We start from the raw sequence: 18,265 nt of genomic DNA, 5'->3' as shown, positions 1-18,265 counted from the left end.
ATGAAGTCTATCAAACAGGCACGGACCGTGTGAAAGATAAAGTCTATCCCACAGGCACGGACCGTGTGAAAAAGTCTATCCCACAGGCATGGACCATGTGAAAGATAAAGTCTACCCCAAAGCAACGGACCGTGTGAAAGATAAAGTCTATCCCACAGCCACGGACCATGTGAAAGATAAAGTCTATCCCAGTACACGTAGCGTGTGAAAGATAAAGTCTATCCCACAGCCGTGGACCGTGTGAAAGATAAAGTCTACACCACAGGTACGGACCGTGTGAAGATGCAGGCTATTCCCACCGCCACGGAACGTGTGAAACATAAAGTCTATTCCGACAGCCATGGACCGTGTGAAAGATAAAGTCTACTCCAACAGCCACGGACCGTGTGAAAGATAAAGTCTATCCCAGAGCCACGGAGCGTGTGAAAGATAGAGTCTATTCCCACAGCCACGGACCGTGTGAAAGATAGAGGCTATCCCACAGCCACGGACCATGTGAAAGATAGAGTCTATCCGACAGGCATGGACCGTGTGAAAGATAAAGTCTATTCCCACAGCCATGGACCGTGTGAAAGATAGAGTCTATCCCACAGGCATGGATCATGTGAAAGATAGAGTCTATCCCACAGCCGCGGACCTTGTGAAAGATAAAGTCTATCCCATAGGCACGGACCGTGTGAAAGATAAAGTCTATTCCCACAGCCACGGACCGTGTGAAACATAAAGTGTATTCCCACAGCCACGGACCGTGTGAAAAATAAAGTCTATTCTCACAGCCAAAGACCGTGTGAAAGATAAAGTCTACCCTACAACCACGGACAATGTGAAAGATAAAGTCTACCGCACAGTCACGGACGTTGTTAAAGATAAAGTCCACTTCACAGCCACGGGCCGTGTGAAAGATCAAGTCTACCCCACAGCCACGGGCCGTGTGAAACATAAAGTCTACACAAAGCCACGGACCGTGTGAAAGATAAAGTCGACCCACAGCCACGCACCGTGTGAAAGATAAAGTCTACCCGACAGCCACGGACCGGTGAAAGATAAAGTCTACCCCACAGCCACAGACCGTTGTGAAAGATAGGTCTATCCCACAAGCACGACCGTGTGAAAGATAAAGTCTATCCCACAGCCACGGACCTGTGAAAGACAAAGTTTATCCCACAGCCACGGGACCGTGTGAAAAGATAAAGTCTACCCACAGGCACGGACCGATGTAAAGATAAAGTTATACCCATAGCCACGCGGACCGGTGAAAAGATAGAGTCTATTCCCAAGCCAACGACCGTTTGAAAGATAAAGGTCTATCCAACAGCCAGACCGTGTGAAAGATAAAGCTGCTATCCACAGCCACAGACCATGTGAAAGATAAAGTCTAACCCACAGGCACGGACCGTGTGAAGATAAAGTCTACCCCACAGCCACGGACCCTGAGAAAGCTAAAGTCCACCCCACAGGCACGGGCCGTGTGAAAGATAAAGTCTACCCCACAGCCACGGACCGTGTGAAAGATAAAGTCTATCCCACAGGAACGGACCATGCGAAAGATAAAGTCTATTTCCAGAGCCACGGACCGTGTGAAACATAAAGTCTATTCCCACATCCACGGACCATGTGAAAGACAAAGTCTACTCCCACAGCCTCGGACTGTGTGAAAGATAAAGTCTGTCCCACAGCCACGGACCGTGTGAAAGATAGGGGCTATCCCACAGCCACGGACCATGTGAAAGACAGAGTCTATCCCACAGGCATGGACTCTGTGAAAGATAAAGTCTATTCCCACAGCCACAGACCGTGTGAAAGATAAAGTCTAACCCACAGCCCTGGACCGTGTGAAAGATAGAGTCTATTCCCACAGCGACAGACCATGTGCAAGATAGAGTCTATCCCTCAGGCAAGGACCGTGTGAAAGATAAAGTCTACCCCACAGCCACGGACAGTGTGAATGTTAGAGTCTGTTCCCACAGCCACGGACCATGTGAAAGATTAAGTCTACCCAACAGCCACGGACCACGTGAAAGATAGTGTCTATCCCACAAACATGGACCGTGTGAAAGATAGAGTCTACCCCACAGCCACGGACCGTGTGAAAGATAGAGTCTACCCCACAGCCATGGACCGTGTGAAAGATAGTGTCTAATCTCACAGCCACGGACCATGTGAAAGTTAGAGTCTATTCCACAGCCACGGACCGTGTGAAAGATAGAGTCCATCCCACAGGCACGGACCATGTGAAAGATAAAGTCTATCCCACAGGCACGGACTGTGTGAAAGATAAAGTCTACCCCACAGGCATGGACCATGTGAAAGATAAAGTCTACCCTGCAGCCACGGGCCGAGTGAAAGATGAAGACTATACCACAGCCACGGACGATGTGAAAGATAAAGTCTATCCTACAGGCACAGACCGTGTGAAAGGTAAAGTCTACCTCACAGACATGGACCATTTGAAAGATCAAGTCTATTCCCAGAGCCACGGACCTGTGAAACATAAAGTCTATTCCCACAGCCAAGGACCGTATGAAAGATAAAGTCTACTCCCACAGGCAAGGACCGTGTGAAAGATAAAGTCTACCCCACAGACATGGATCGTGAGAAAGATAAAGTCTATCCCACAGCGAGGGACCGTGTGAAAGATAAAGTCCATCCCACAGGCACGTACCATGTGAAAGATGAAGTCTATCCCACAGACACAGACAGTGTGTAAGATAAAGTCTATCCCACAGTCACGGACCGTGTGAAGAAGTCTATCCCACAGCCACGGACCGTGTGAAAGAAAAAGTCTAACCCACAGGAACGGCCCATGTGAAAGATAAAGTCTATCCACAGCCACGGACCATGTGAAAAAGTCTATCCCACAGGCATGGACCGTGTGAAAGATGAAGTCTGTCCCACAGGCATGGACCGTGTGAAAGATAAAGTCTACCCCACAGCCACGGACCGTGTGAAAGATAAAGTCTAACCCACAGCCATGGACCGTGTGAGAGATAGAGTCTATTCCCACAGTGACAGAAAATGTGCAAGATAGAGTCTATCCCACAGGCACGGACCGTGTGAAAGTTAAAGTCTACCCCACAGGCACGGACCGTGTGAAAGATAAAGTCTATTCCCAGAGCCACGGACCGTGTGAAACATAAAGTCTATTCCCTCAGCCACGGACCATGTGAAAGATAAAGTCTACTACCACAGCCACGGACCGTGTGACAAATAAAGTCTACCTCACAGCCACGGACTGTGTGAAAGATAAAGTCTATCCCACAGCCATGGACCGTGTGAAAGATAAAGTCTATCCCACAGCCATGGACGTGCGAAAGATAGAGTCTATTCCGACAGCCGCGGACTGTGTGAAAGATAAGGCTTCCCACAGCCCACGGACCATGTGAAAGTAGATATATCCCACAGCATGGGCCGTGTTAGAGATAGAGTCTATTCCCACAGCCACGGACTGTGTGAAAGATAGAGGCTATCCCACAGCCACGGACCATGTGAAAGATAGAGTCTATCCCACAGGCATGGACCGTGTTAGAGATAAAGTCTATTCCCTCAACCACGGATCGTGTGAAAGATAGAGTCTATCCCACAGGCACGGACCGTGTGAAAGATAGAGTCCGTCCCACAGCCACGGACCGTGTGAAAGATAAACTCTATTTCCAGAGCCACGGACCATGTGAAAGATAAAGTCTACGCCACAGGCACGGGCCGTGTGAAAGATAAAGTCTATCCCAGTGCCACGTACCGTGTGAAAGATAAAGTCTGCCCCACATCAACGGACCGTGTGAAAGGTGAAGTCTATCAAACAGCCAAGGACCGTGTGAAAGATAAAGTTTACCCCACAGCCACGGACCGTGTGAAAGATAAAGTCTACCCCACAGCCACGGACCGTGTGAAAGATAAAGTCTATCCCACAGGCATGGACCATGAGAAAGATAAAGTCAACCCAACAGCCACGGACTGTGAGTCAGATAAAGTCTTCCCCATAGACTCGGACCGTGTGAAAGATAAAGTCTATCAAACACCCCGGACCATGTGAAAGATAAAGGTTACCCCACAGCCACGGAACGTGTGAAAGATAAAGTCTACCCCACAGGCACGGGCCTGTGAAAGATAAAGTCTATCCCACAGACACGGACCGTGTGAAAGATAAAGTCTGCCCCACAGCAACGGACCGTGTGAAAGGTGAAGTCTATCCCACAGGCACGGACCGTGTGAAAGATAAAGTCTATCCCAGAGGCACGGACCGTGTGAAAAAGTCTATCCCACAGGCATGGACCATGTGAAAGATAAAGTCTACCCCAAAGCCACGGACCGTGTGAAAGATAAAGTCTATCCCACAGGCACGGACCGTGTGAAAGATAAAGTCTATCCCACAAGCACGGACCGTGTGAAAGACAAAGTCTATCCCACAGCCACGGACCGTGTGAAAGACAAAGTGTATCCCACAGCCACGGACCGTGTGAAAGATAAAGTCTACCCCACAGCCACGGACCGTGTGAAAGATAAAGTCTACCCCACAGCCACGAACCGTGTGAAAGGTAAAGTCTATCACACAGCCACGGACCGTGTGAAAGGTAAAGTGTATCCCACAGCCACGGACCGTGTGAAAGATAAAGTCTATCCCACAGCCACGGACCGTGTGAAAGATAAAGTCTATCCCACAGCCACGGACTGTGTGAAAAAGTCAATCCCACAGCCACGGACCGTGTGAAAGATAAAGTCTACTCCACATCCACGGACCATGTGAAACGTAAAATCTATTCCCCCAGCCACGGACCGTATGAAAGATAAAGTCTACCCTACAGCCACGGACCGTGTGAAAGATAAAGTCTATCCCACAGCCACGGACCGTGTGAAAAAGTCTATCACACAGATACTTACCGTGTGAAAGATAAAGTCTATACCAGAGCCACGGACCATGTGAAAGATAAAGTCTATCCCACAGGCACGGACCGTGTGAAAGATAAAGTCTACCCCACAGCCACGGACTGTATGAAAGATAAAGTCTACCACACAGACACGGACCGTGTGAAAGATAAAGTCTATCCCACAGGCACGGACCGTGTGAAAGATAGAGTCTAATCTCACAGCCACGAACCATGTGAAAGTTAGAGTCTATTCCACAGCCACAGACCGTGTGAAAGATAGAGTCCATCCCACAGGCACGGACCATGTGAAAGATAAAGTCTATCCCACAGGCACGGACCGTGTGAAAGATAAAGTCTACCCCACAGGCATGGACCATGTGAAAGATAAAGTCTACCCTGCAGCCACGGGCCGTGTGAAAGATGAAGACTATACCACAGCCACGGACCATGTGAAAGATAAAGTCTATCCCACAGGCACAGACCGTGTGAAAGGTAAAGTCTACCTCACAGACATGGACCATTTGAAAGATAAAGTCTATTCCCAGAGCCACGGACCTGTGAAACATAAAGTCTATTCCCACAGCCAAGGACCGTATGAAAGATAAAGTCTACTCCCACAGGCAAGGACCGTGTGAAAGACAAAGTCTACCCCACAGACATGGATCGTGAGAAAGATAAAGTCTATCCCACAGCGAGGGACCGTGTGAAAGATAAAGTCCATCCCACAGGCACGTACCATGAGAAAGATAAAGTCTATCCCACAAACACAGACAGTGTGAAAGATAAAGTCTATCCCACAGTCACGGACCGTGTGAAAAAGTCTATCCCACAGCCACGGACCGTGTGAAAGAAAAAGTCTAACCCACAGGAACGGACCGGGTGAAAGATAAAGTCTTATCCCACCCAAGGGGGCCCCACGGGGGGGGGGGAAAAACCGTGTGAAAAAGTCTATCCCACAGGCATGCGACCGTGGAAAGATAAAGTCTGTCCACAGCATGACGTGTGAAGATAAAGTCTACCCCACAGCCACGGACCGTGTGAAAGATAAGTCTAACCCACAACCTGGACCGCTGTGAAGATAGAGTCATTCCCACAGCGACAGAAAAGTGCAAGATAAGTCTATCCCACAAGCACGCCGCGTGAAAGTAAAGTCTACCCCAAGCACGGACCGTGTGAAAGATAAAGTCTATTCCCAGACCACGGGACCGTGTGAACATAAAGTCTATTCCCACAGCCACGGGACCGTGTGAAAAAAAGTCTACTACCACAGCACGGACGTGTGATCAAATAAAGTCCTACCTCACAAGCCACGGGACTGTTGTGAAAGATAAAGTCTATCCCACAGCCACGGACCGTGTGAAAGATACAGTCTATCCCACAGGCACGGACCGTGTGAAAGATACAGTCTATCGCACAGCCACGGACCGTGTGAAAGATAAAGTCTACCCCGCAGCCACGGACCGTGTGAAAGATAAAGTCTATCCCACAGCCACGGACCATGTGAAAGATAAAGTCTAATCCACAGCCACGGGCCGTGTGAAAGATCAACTCTACTCCACAGCCACGGGCCGTGTGAAAGATAAAGTATACCCCACAGCCACAGACCGTGTGAAAGATAAAGTCTACCCCACATCCACGGACCGTGTGAAAGACAATGTCTACCCCAGAGGCACGGACCATGTGAAAGATAAAGTCTACCCCATAGCCACGGGCCGTGTGAAAGATAAAGTCTACCACACAGCCACGGGCCGTGTGAAAGATAAAGTCTATCCCACAGCCACGGACAGTGTGAAAGATAAAGTCTATCCCACAGGCACGGGCCGTGTGAAAGATAAAGTCTACCCCACAGCCATGGGCCGTGTGAAAGAAAAAGTCTATCCCACAGACACGGTCCGTGTGAAAGATAAAGTCTTTCCCTCAGCCAAAGGCCATGTGAAAGATAAAGTCTACCCCCCAGCCATGGACCGTGTGAAAGATAAAGTCTATCCCACAGCAACGGACCATGTGAAAGATAAAATCTATCCCAAACCCACATACCGTGTGAAAGATAAAGTCTACCCCACAGCCATGGACCATGTGAAAGATAAAGTCTACCCCACAGCCACGGATCGTGTGAAAGATAGAGTCTATTCCCACAACCTCGGACCATGTGAAAGATAGAGTCTATCCCACAGCCACGGACCGTGTGAAAGATAGAGTCTATCCCACAGGCACGGACCGTGGGAAAAAGTCTATCCCACAGGCGCGGATCGTGTGAAAGATAAAGTCAATCCCACAGGCACGGAGTTTGTGAAAGATAAAGTATACCCCACAGCCACGGACCGTGTGAAAGATAAACTCTATCCCACAGGCACGGACCCCGTGAAAGATAGAGTCTATTCCCACAGCCATGGACCGTGTGAGAGATAAAGTCTAACCCACAGCCACGGACCGTGTGAAAGATAAAGTCTACCCAACATCCACGGACCGTGTGAAAGATAATGTCTACCCCACAGGCACGGACCGTGTGAAAGATAAAGTCTACCCCACAGCCACGGGCCATGTGAAAGATAAAGTCTACCCCACAGCCACGGACCGTGTGAAAGATAGAGTCTATCCCACATGCACGGACCGTGTTAAAGATAAAGTCTATCCCACAGGCACGGACCGTGTGAAAGATAGAGTCTATCCCAAAGCCACGGACCGTGTGAAAGATAAAGTCTAACCCACAGGCACAGACCGTGTGAAAGATAAAGACTATTCCCACAGCCACCGACCGTGTGAAACATAAAGTATATGCCCACAGGAACGGACCCTGTGAAAAATAAAGTCTATTCCCACAGCCATGGACCGTGTGAAAGATAAAGTCTACCCCACAGCCATGGACCGTGTGAAAGATAAAGTCTACCACACAGCCACTTACCGAGTTAAAGATAACGTCCACTTCAGAGCCACGGGCCGTGTGAAAGATAAAGTCTACCCCACAGGCACGGGCCGTGTGAAAGATAAAGTCTACACAAAGCCACGGACCTTGTGAAAGTTTAAGTCTACCCACAACCACGGACCGTGTGAAACATAAAGTCTACCCCACAGCCAAGGACCGTGTGAAAGATAAAGTCTACCCCACAGCCACGGGCCGTGTGAACGATAAAGTCTACCCCACAGGCACGGGCCGTGTGAAAGATAAAGTCTACACCACAGACACGGACCGTGTGAAAGATAACGTCTACCCCACAGCCACGGGCATGTGAAAGAGAAAGTCTATCCCACAGCCACGGACCGTGTGAAAGATAAAGTCTACCCCACAGCCACGGACCGTGTGACAGATAGAGTCTATCCCACAGGCATGGACCGTGTGAAAGATAGAGTCTATTCCCACAGCCACGGGCCGTGTGAAACAAAAAAGTCTATCCCACAGCCACGGACCATGTGAAAGATAAATTCTATCCCACAGGCACGGAACGTGTGAAAGATAAAGTCTATCCCACAGCCACAGACCCTGTGAAAGATAAAGTCTTTCCCACAGCCACGGACCGTGTGAAAGTGTCTATCCCACAACCACGGACCGTGTGAAAGATAAAGTCTATTCCCACAGGCACAGACCGTGTGATAGATATAGTCTATCCCACAGCCACGGACCGTGTGAAAAAGTCTATCCCACAGGCACGGACCGTGTGAAAGATAAAGTCTATTCCATAGGTATGGACCGTGTGAAAGATAAAGTCTACCACAGAGCCACGGACCGTGTGAAAGATAAAGTCTATTCCACAGGCACGGACCGTGTGAAAGATAAAGTCTACCCCACAGCCACGGACCGTGTGAAAGATAAAGTCTGTCCCACAGCCACGCACCGTGTGAAAGCTAAAGTGTATCCCACAGCCACGGACCATGTGAAAGATAAAGTCTATCCCACAGGCACAGACTGGGTGAAAGATAAACTCTAACCCACAGCCACGGACCGTGTGAAAAAATCAATCCCACAGCCACGGACCGTGTGAAAGATAGAGTCTATCCGACAGGCATGGACCGTGTGAAAGATAAAGTCTATTCCCACAGCCATGGACCATGTGAAAGATAGAGTCTATCCCACAGGCATGGACCATGTGAAAGATAGAGTCTATCCCACAGCCACGGACCGTATGAAAGATAAAGTGTATCCCACAGGCACGGACCGTGTGAAAGATAAAGTCTATTCCCACAGCCACGGACCGTGTGAAATATAAAGTGTATTCCCACAGCCACGGATCGTGTGAAAAATAAAGTCTATTCCCACAGCCACGGACCGTGTGAAAGATAAAGTCTACCCTACAGCCACGGACAATGTGAATGATAAAGTCTACCGCACAGCCACGGACGTTGTTAAAGATAAAGTCCACTTCACAGCCACGGGCCGTGTGAAATCTAAAGTCTACCCCACAGCCACGGGCCGTGTGAAAGATAAAGTCTACACAAAGCCACGGACCTGGTGAAAGAGAAAGTCTACCCACAGCCACGCACCGTGTGAAAGATAAAGTCAACCCGACAGCCACGGACCGTGTGAAAGATAAAGTCTACCCCACAGCCACGGACCGTGTGAAAGATAAAGTCTATCCCACAAGCACGGACCGTTTGAAAGATAAAGTCTATCCCAGAGCCACGGACCGTGTGAAAGGTAAAGTGTATCCCACAGCCACGGACCGTGTGAAAGATAAAGACTATCCCACAGCCACGGACTGTGTGAAAGATAAAGTCTATCCCACAGCCACAGACCGTGTGAAAAAGCCAATCCCACAGCCACGGACCGTGTGAAAGATAAAGTCTACTCCACATCCACGGACCATGTGAAACATAAAATCTATTCCCCCAGCCACGGACCATATGAAAGATAAAGTCTACCCCACAGCCACGGACCGTGTGAAAGATAAAGTCTATCCCACAGGCACGGACCGTGGAAAAAGTCTATTACACAGCCACTTACCGAGTGAAAGATAAAGTCTATAACAGAGCCACGGACCATGTGAAAGATAAAGTCTATCCCACAGGCACGGACCGTGTGAAAGATAAAGTCTACCCCACAGCCACGGACTGTATGAAAGATAAAGTCTACCATACAGCCACGGACCGTGTGAAAGATAAACTCTATCCCACAGGCACGGACCGTGTGAAACATAGAGTCTATCACACAGCCATGGACCGTGTGAAAGATAGAGTCTATCCCACAGCCACGGACCGTGTGAAAGATAGTGTCTATCCCACAACCACGGACCGTGTGAAAGATAGAGTCTACCCCACAGCCACGGACCGTGTGAAAGATAGAGTCTACCCCACAGCCATGGACCGTGTGAAAGATAGAGTCTAATCTCACAGCCACGGACCATGTGAAAGTTAGAGTCTATTCCACAGCCACGGATCGTGTGAAAGATAGAGTCCATCCCACAGGCACGGACCATGTGAAAGATAAATTCTATCCCACAGGCACGGACCGTGTGAAAGATAAAGTCTACCCCCCCACAGCCACGGACAATGTGAAAGATAAATTCAATTCCCAGAGCCACGGACCTTGTGAACCATAAAGTCTATTCCCACAGCCACGGACCGTGTGAACGATAGAGGCTATCCCACAGCCACGGACCGTGTGAAAGATAGAGGCTATCCCACAGCCACGGACCATGGGAAAGATAGAGTCTATCCCACAGGCATGGATTGTGTGAAAGATAAAGTCTATTCCCACAGCCACGGACCGTGTGAAAGACAAAGTCTATCCAACAGCCACGGACCGTGTGAAAGATAAAGTCTACCCCACAGCCACGGACCGTGTGAAAGACAAAGTCTATCACACAGCCACGGACCGTGTGAAAGGTAAAGTGTATCCCACAGCCACGGACCGTGTGAAAGATAAAGTCTATCCCACAGCCACGGACCGTGTGAGAGATAAAGTCTATCCCACAGCCACGGACCGTGTGAAAAAGCCAATCCCACAGCCATAGACCGTGTGAAAGATAAAGTCTACTCCACATCCACGGACCCTGTGAAACATAAAATCTATTCCCCCAGCCACGGACCATATGAAAGATAAAGTCTACCCCACAGCCACGGACCGTGTGAAAGATAAAGTCTATCCCACAGGCACGGACCGTGGAAAAAGTCTATTACAGAGCCACTTACCGTGTGAAAGAAAGAGTCGGTTCCCACAGCCAAGGACCGTGTGAAAGATAAAGTCTACCCCACAGCCACGGACCGTGTAAAAGATAAAATCTATCCCACAGCCACATACCGTGTGAAAGATAAAGTCTACCCCACAGCCACGGACCATGTGAAAGATAAAGTCTACCCCACAGCCACAGACCGTGTGAAAGATAAAGTCTACCGCACAGCCACGGACGTTGTTAAAGATAAAGTCCACTTCACAGCCACAGACCGTGTGAAAGATAAAGTCTATCCCGCAAACACGGACCGTGTGAAAGATAAAGTCTACCCCACAGCCACAGACCGTGTGAAAGATAAAGTCTATCCCACAAGCACGGACCGTGTGAAAGATAAAGTCTATCCCACAGCCATGGACCGTGTGAAAGACAAAGTCTATCCCACAGCCACGGACCGTGTGAAAGACAAAGTCTATCCCACAGCCACGGACCGTGTGAAAGATAAAGTCTACCCCACAGTCACGGACCATGTGAAAGTTAGAGTCTATTCCACAGCCACGGACCGTGTGAAAGATAGAGTCCATCCCACAGGCACGGACCATATGAAAGATAAAGTCTACCCCACAGCCACGGGGCGTGTGAAAGATAAAGTCTACCCTGCAGCCACGGGCCATGTGAAAGACAAAGTCTATCCCATAGGCACGGACCGTGTGAAAGATAAAGTCTATCCTACAGGAACGGGCCATATGAAAGAAATGTCTACCCCACAGTCACGGGCCGTGTGAAAGATAAAGTCTACCCCACAGGCACGGGCCGTGTGAAAGATAAAGTCTACCCCACTGCTACAGGCCGTGTGAAAGATAAAGTCTACCCCCTAGCCATGGACCGTGTGAAAGATAAAGTCTATCCCACAGCCACGGACTGTGTGAAAAAGTCTATCCCACTGCCACGGACCGTGTGAAAGATAAAGTCAACCCAACAGCCACGGACCGTGAGTCAGATAAAGTCTTCCCCACAGACACGGACCGTGTGAAAGATAAAGTCTATCAAACACCCCGGACCTTGTGAAAGATAAAGGTTACCCCACAGCCACGGACCGTGTGAAAGATAAAGTCTAACCCACAGGCACGGGCCATGTGAAAGATAAAGTCTATCCCACAGACACGGACCGTGTGAAAGATAAAGTCTGCCCCACAGCAACGGACCGTGTGAAAGATGAAGTCTATCCCACAGGCACTGACCGTGTGAAAGATAAAGTCTATCCCACAGGCACGGACCGTGTGAAAAAGTCTATCCCACAGGCATGGACCATGTGAAAGATAAAGTCTACCCCAAAGCCACGGACCATGTGAAAGATAAAGTCTATCCCACAGCCATGGACCGTGTGAAAGATAAAGTCTATCCCAGTGCCACGTAGCGTGTGAAAGATAAAGTCTATCCCACAGCCGCGGACCGTGTGAAAGATAAAGTCTACCCCACAGGTACGGACCGTGTGAAAGATGCAGACTATTCCCACCGCCACGGAACGTGTGAAACATAAAGTCTATTCCGACAGCCATGGACCGTGTGAAAGATAAAGTCTACTCCAACAGCCACGGACCGTGTGAAAGATAAAGTCTATCCCAGAGCCACGGAGCGTGTGAAAGATAGAGTCTATTCCCACAGCCACGGACCGTGTGAAAGATAGAGGCTATCCCACAGCCACGGACCATGTGAAAGATAGAGTCTATCCGACAGGCATGGACCGTGTGAAAGATAAAGTCTATTCCCACAGCAATGGACCGTGTGAAAGATAGAGTCTATCCCACAGGCATGGACCATGTGAAAGATAGAGTCTATCCCACAACCACGGACCGTATGAAAGATAAAGTGTATCCCACAGGCCCGGACCGTGTGAAAGATAAAGTCTATTCCCACAGCCACGGACCGTGTGAAACATAAAGTGTATTCCCACAGCCACGGACCGTGTGAAAAATAAAGTCTATTCCCACAGCCAAAGACCGTGTGAAAGATAAAGTCTACCCTACAGTCACGGACAATGTGAAAGATAAAGTCTACCGCACAGCCACGGACGTTGTTAAAGATAAAGTCCACTTCACAGCCACGGGCCGTGTGAAATCTAAAGTCTACCCCACAGCCACGGGCCGTGTGAAAGATAAAGTCTACACAAAGCCACGGACCTTGTGAAAGAGAAAGTCTACCCACAGCCACGCACCGTGTGAAAGATAAAGTCTACCCGACAGCCACGGACCGTGTGAAAGATAAAGTCTACCCCACAGCCACAGACCGTGTGAAAGATAAAGTCTATCCCACAAGCACGGACCGTGTGAAAGATAAAGTCTATCCCACAGCCACGGACCGTGTGAAAGACAAAGTCTACCCCCACAGCCACGGACAGTGTGAAAGATAAAGTCTACCCCACAGCCACGGGCCGTGTGAAAGATAAATTCTATCCCACAGCCACGGACAGTGTGAAAGATAAAGTCTATCCCACAGGCACGGGCCGTGTGAAAGATAAAGTCTACCCCACAGCCACGGGCCGTGTGAAAGAAAAAGTCTATCCCACAGACACGGGCCCGTGTGAAAGATAAAGTCTTTCCGTCAGCCAAAGGCCATGTGAAAGATAAAGTCTACACCACAGCCACGGACCGTGTGAAAGAAAAAGTCTATCCCACAGGCACGGGCCGTGGGAAAGATAAAGTCTACCCCACAACCAAAGGCCATGTGAAAGATAAAGTCTACCCCCCAGCCATGGACCGTGTGAAAGATAAAGTCTATCCCATAGCAACGGACCGTGTGAAAGATAAAATCTATCCCACACCCACATACCGTGTGAAAGATAAAGTCTGCCCCACAGCCATGGATCATGTGAAAAATAAAGTCTACCCCACAGCCACGGATCGTGTGAAAGATAGAGTCTATTCCCACAACCACGGACCATGTGAAAGATAGAGTCTATCCCACAGCCACGGACCGTGTGAAAGATAGAGTCTATCCCACAGGCACGGACCGTGGGAAAAAGTCCATCCCACAGGCACGGACCGTGTGAAAGATAAAGTCAATCCCACAGGCACGGACTGTGTGAAAGATAAAGTATACCCCACAGCCACGGACCGTGTGAAAGATAATCTCTATCCCACAGGCAAGGACCCCGTGAAAGATAGAGTCTATTCCCACAGCCATGGACCGTGTGAGAGATAAAGTCTAACCCACAGCCACGGACCGTGTGAAAGATAAAGTCTACCCCACATTCACGGACCGTGTGAAGATAATGTCTACCCCACAGGCATGGACCATGTGAAAGATAAAGTCTACCACAGAGCCACGGACCGTGTGAAAGATAAAGTCTATTCCACAGGCACGAACCGTGTGAAAGATAAAGTCTACCCCACAGCCTCGGACCGTGTGAAAGATAAAGTCTATCCCACAGCCACGCACCGTGTGAAAGCTAAAGTGTATCCCACAGCCACGGACCATGTGAAAGATAAAGTCTATCCCACAGGCACGGACCGGGTGAAAGATAAACTCTATCCCACAGCCACGGACGTGTGAAAAAATCAATCCCACAGCCACGGACCGTGTGAAAGGTAAAGTCTATCCCACAGGCACGGACCGTGTGAAAGATAAACTCTATCCCACAGCCACGGACTGTGTGAAAAAGTCTATCTCACAGGCATGGACCATGTGAAAGACAAAGTCTACCCCAAAGCCATGGACCGTGTGAAAGACAAAGTCTATCCCACAGCCACGGACCGTGTGAAAGTTAAAGTCTATCCCAGAGCCACGGAGCGTGTGAAAGATAAAGTCTATCCGACAGCCACGGACCGTGTGAAAGATAAAGTCTACCCCACAGGCACGGACCGTGTGAAAGATACAGGCTATTCCCACAGCAACGGACTGTGTGAAACATAAAGTCTACTCCCACAGCCATGGACCGTGGGAAAGATAAAGTCTACTCCACCAGCCACGGACCGTGTGAAAGATAAAGTCTATCCCACAGCCACGGACCGTGTGAAAGATAAAGTCTATCCCATAGCCATGGATTGTGTGAAAGATAGAGTCTATTCCCACAGCCACGGACCGTGTGAAAGATAGAGGCTATCCCACAGCCACGGACCATGTGAAAGATAGAGTCTATCCCACAGGCACGGACCATATGAAAGATAGAGTCTATCCCACAGCCACGGACCGTGTGAAAGATGAAGTCTATCCCATAGGCACGGACCGTGTGAAAGATAAAGTCTACCCCACAGCCACGGACCATTTGAAAGATAAAGTCGAATCCACAGCCACAGGCCGTGTGAAAGATAAAGTCTACCCCACAGCCACGGACTGTGTGAAAGATAAAGTCTACCCCACATCCACGGACCGTGCGAAAGATAATGTCTACCCCACAGGCACGGACCATGTGAAAGATAAAATCTGCCCCACAGCCACGGGCCGTGTCAAAGATAAAGTCTACCCCACAGCCACGGGCCGTGTGAAAGATGAAGTCTACCCCAAAGCCACGGACCGTGTGAAAGATAAAATCTACCCCACAGCCACGGACCATGTGAAAGATAGAGTCTATCCCACAGCCACAGACCGTGTGAAAGGTAGAGTGTGTTCCGACATCTAACGACCGTGTGAAAGATAAAGTCTATCCCACAGCCTCGGATCATGTGAAAGGTAAAGTCTATCCCACAGGCACGGACCGTGTGAAAGATAAAGTCTATCCCACAGGGACGGACCGTGTGAAAGATAAAGTCTATCCCACAGCCACGGACCGTGTGAAAGATAAAGTCTATTGCACAGGCATGGACCGTGTGAAAGATAAAGTCTATCCCACAGGCACGGGCCGTGTGAAAAAGTCTATCCCACAGCCACGGACCGTGTGAAAGATAAAGTCTACCACAAAGACACGGACCGTGTGAAAGATAAAGTCTATGCCACAGCCACGGAGCTTGTGAAAGATAAAGTCTACCCCACAGCCACGGACCGTGTGAACGATAGAGGCTATCCCACAGCCACGGACCATGTGAAAGATAGAGGCTATCCCACAGCCACGGACCATGGGAAAGATAGAGTCTATCCCACAGGCATGGACTGTGTGAAAGATAAAGTCTATTCCCACAGCCACGGACCGTGTGAAAGATAGATGCTATCCCAGAGGTGTGGACCGAGTGAAAGATAGAGTCTATCTCACAGCCACGGACCGTGTGAAAGATAAAGGCTATCCCACAGGCACGGACCGTGTGAAAGATAAACTCTATTCCCACAGCCATGGACCGTGTGAAACATAAAGTCTATTCCCACAGCCACGGACCGTGTGAAAGATAAAGTCTATTCCCACAGCCACGGACCGTGTGAAAGATAAAGTCTACCCCACAGCCACGGGCCGGGTGAAAGATAAAGTCTACCGCACAGGCACAGGCCGTGTGAAAGATAAAGTCTATGCCACAGGCACGGGCCGTGTGAAAGAGAAAGTCTACCTCACAGCCATGGACCGTGTGAAAGATAAAGTCTATTCCCACAGCCACGGACCGTGTGAAAGATAGAGGCTATCCCACAGCCACGGACCGTGTGAAAGATAGAGTCTTTCCCCCAGGCACGGACCGTGTGAAAGATAAAGTCTACCCCACAGCAACGGATCATGTGAAAGATAAAGTCTATTCCCAGAGACACGGACCTTGTGAAACATAAAGTCTATTCCCACAGCCACAGACCGTGTGAAAGATAAAGTCTACTCCCACAGCCACAGACCGTATGAAATATAAAGTCTACACCACAGGCACGGACCGTGTGAAAGATAAAGTCTATCCCACAGGCACGGACCGTGTGAAAGATAAAGTCTATCCCACAGCCATGGACCGTGTGAAAAAGTCTATCCCTTACCCCACAGACACGGACCATGTGAAAGATAACGTCTACCCCACAGCCACGGGCCATGTGAAAAATAAAGTCTATCCCACAGCCACGGACATGTGATAGATAAAGTCTACCCCACAGCCACGGACAGTGTGACAGATAGAGTCTATCCCACAGGCACGGACCGTGTGAAAGATAGAGTCTACTCCCACAGCCACGGGCCGTGTGAAACAAAAAAGTCTATCCCACAGCCACGGACCGTGTGAAAGATAAAGTCTATCCCACAGGCACGGACCGTGGGAAAAAGTCTATCCCACAGGCACGGACCGTGTGAAAGATAAAGTCAATCCCACAGGCACGGACTGTGTGAAAGATAAAGTATACCCCACATCCACGGACCGTGTGAAAGATAAACTCTTTCCCACAGGCACGGAACGTGTGAAAGATAAAGTCCATCCCACAGCCACGGACCGTGTGAAAGATAAAGTCTATCCCACAGCCACGGACCGTGTGAAAAAGTCTATCCCACAGCCACGGACCGTGTGAAAGATAAAGTCTATTCTACAGGCACAGACCGTGTGAAAGATAAAGTCTATCCCACAGCCACCTACCGTGTGAAAAAGTCTATCCCACAGGCACGGACTGTGTGAAAGATAAAGTCTATCCCATAGGCATGGACCATGTGAAAGATAAAGTCTACCACAGAGCCATGGACCGTGTGAAAGATAAAGTCTATTCCACAGGCACGGACCGTGTGAAAGATAAAGTCTACCCCACAGCCACGGACCATGTGAAAGATAAAGTCTACCACAGAGCCACGGACCGTGTGAAAGATAAAGTCTATCCCACAGCCACGCACCGTGTGAAAGCTAAAGTGTATCCCACAGCCACGGACCATGTGAAAGATAAAGTCTATCCCACAGGCACGTACCGGGTGAAAGATAAACTCTATCCCACAGCCACGGACCATGTGAAAAAATCAATCCTACAGCCACGGACCGTGTGAAAGGTAAAGTCTATCCCACAGGCATGGACCGTGTGAAAGATAAAGTCTATCCCACAGCCACGGACCGTGTGAAAAAGTGTATCTCACAGGCATGGACCATGTGAAAGACAAAGTCTACCCAAAGCCACGGACCGTGTGAAAGACAAAGTCTATCCCACAGCCACGGGACCGTGTGAAAGATAATTGTCTATCCAGGAGCCACGGAGCGATGATGAAGATAAAGTGTATCCGACCAGCCACGGATCATATTGTGAAAGGTAAAGTGCATCCCACAGCCACGGACCGTGTGAAAGATTTAAAGTCTATCCCACCAGCCACGGACCGTGTGAAAGATAAAGTCTTATCCCACGCCACGGACCGTTTGAAAAGCCATCCCACCAGCCACGGCCCGTGTGAAAGATAAAGTCTACTCCACATCCACGGACCATGTGAAACATAAAATCTATTCC

Source organism: Cervus canadensis, chromosome 26 (assembly GCF_019320065.1).
Source record: "Cervus canadensis isolate Bull #8, Minnesota chromosome 26, ASM1932006v1, whole genome shotgun sequence".
In the NCBI taxonomy this organism is placed as follows: domain Eukaryota; kingdom Metazoa; phylum Chordata; class Mammalia; order Artiodactyla; family Cervidae; genus Cervus; species Cervus canadensis.
Note: the sequence above shows the minus strand (reverse complement) of the source record.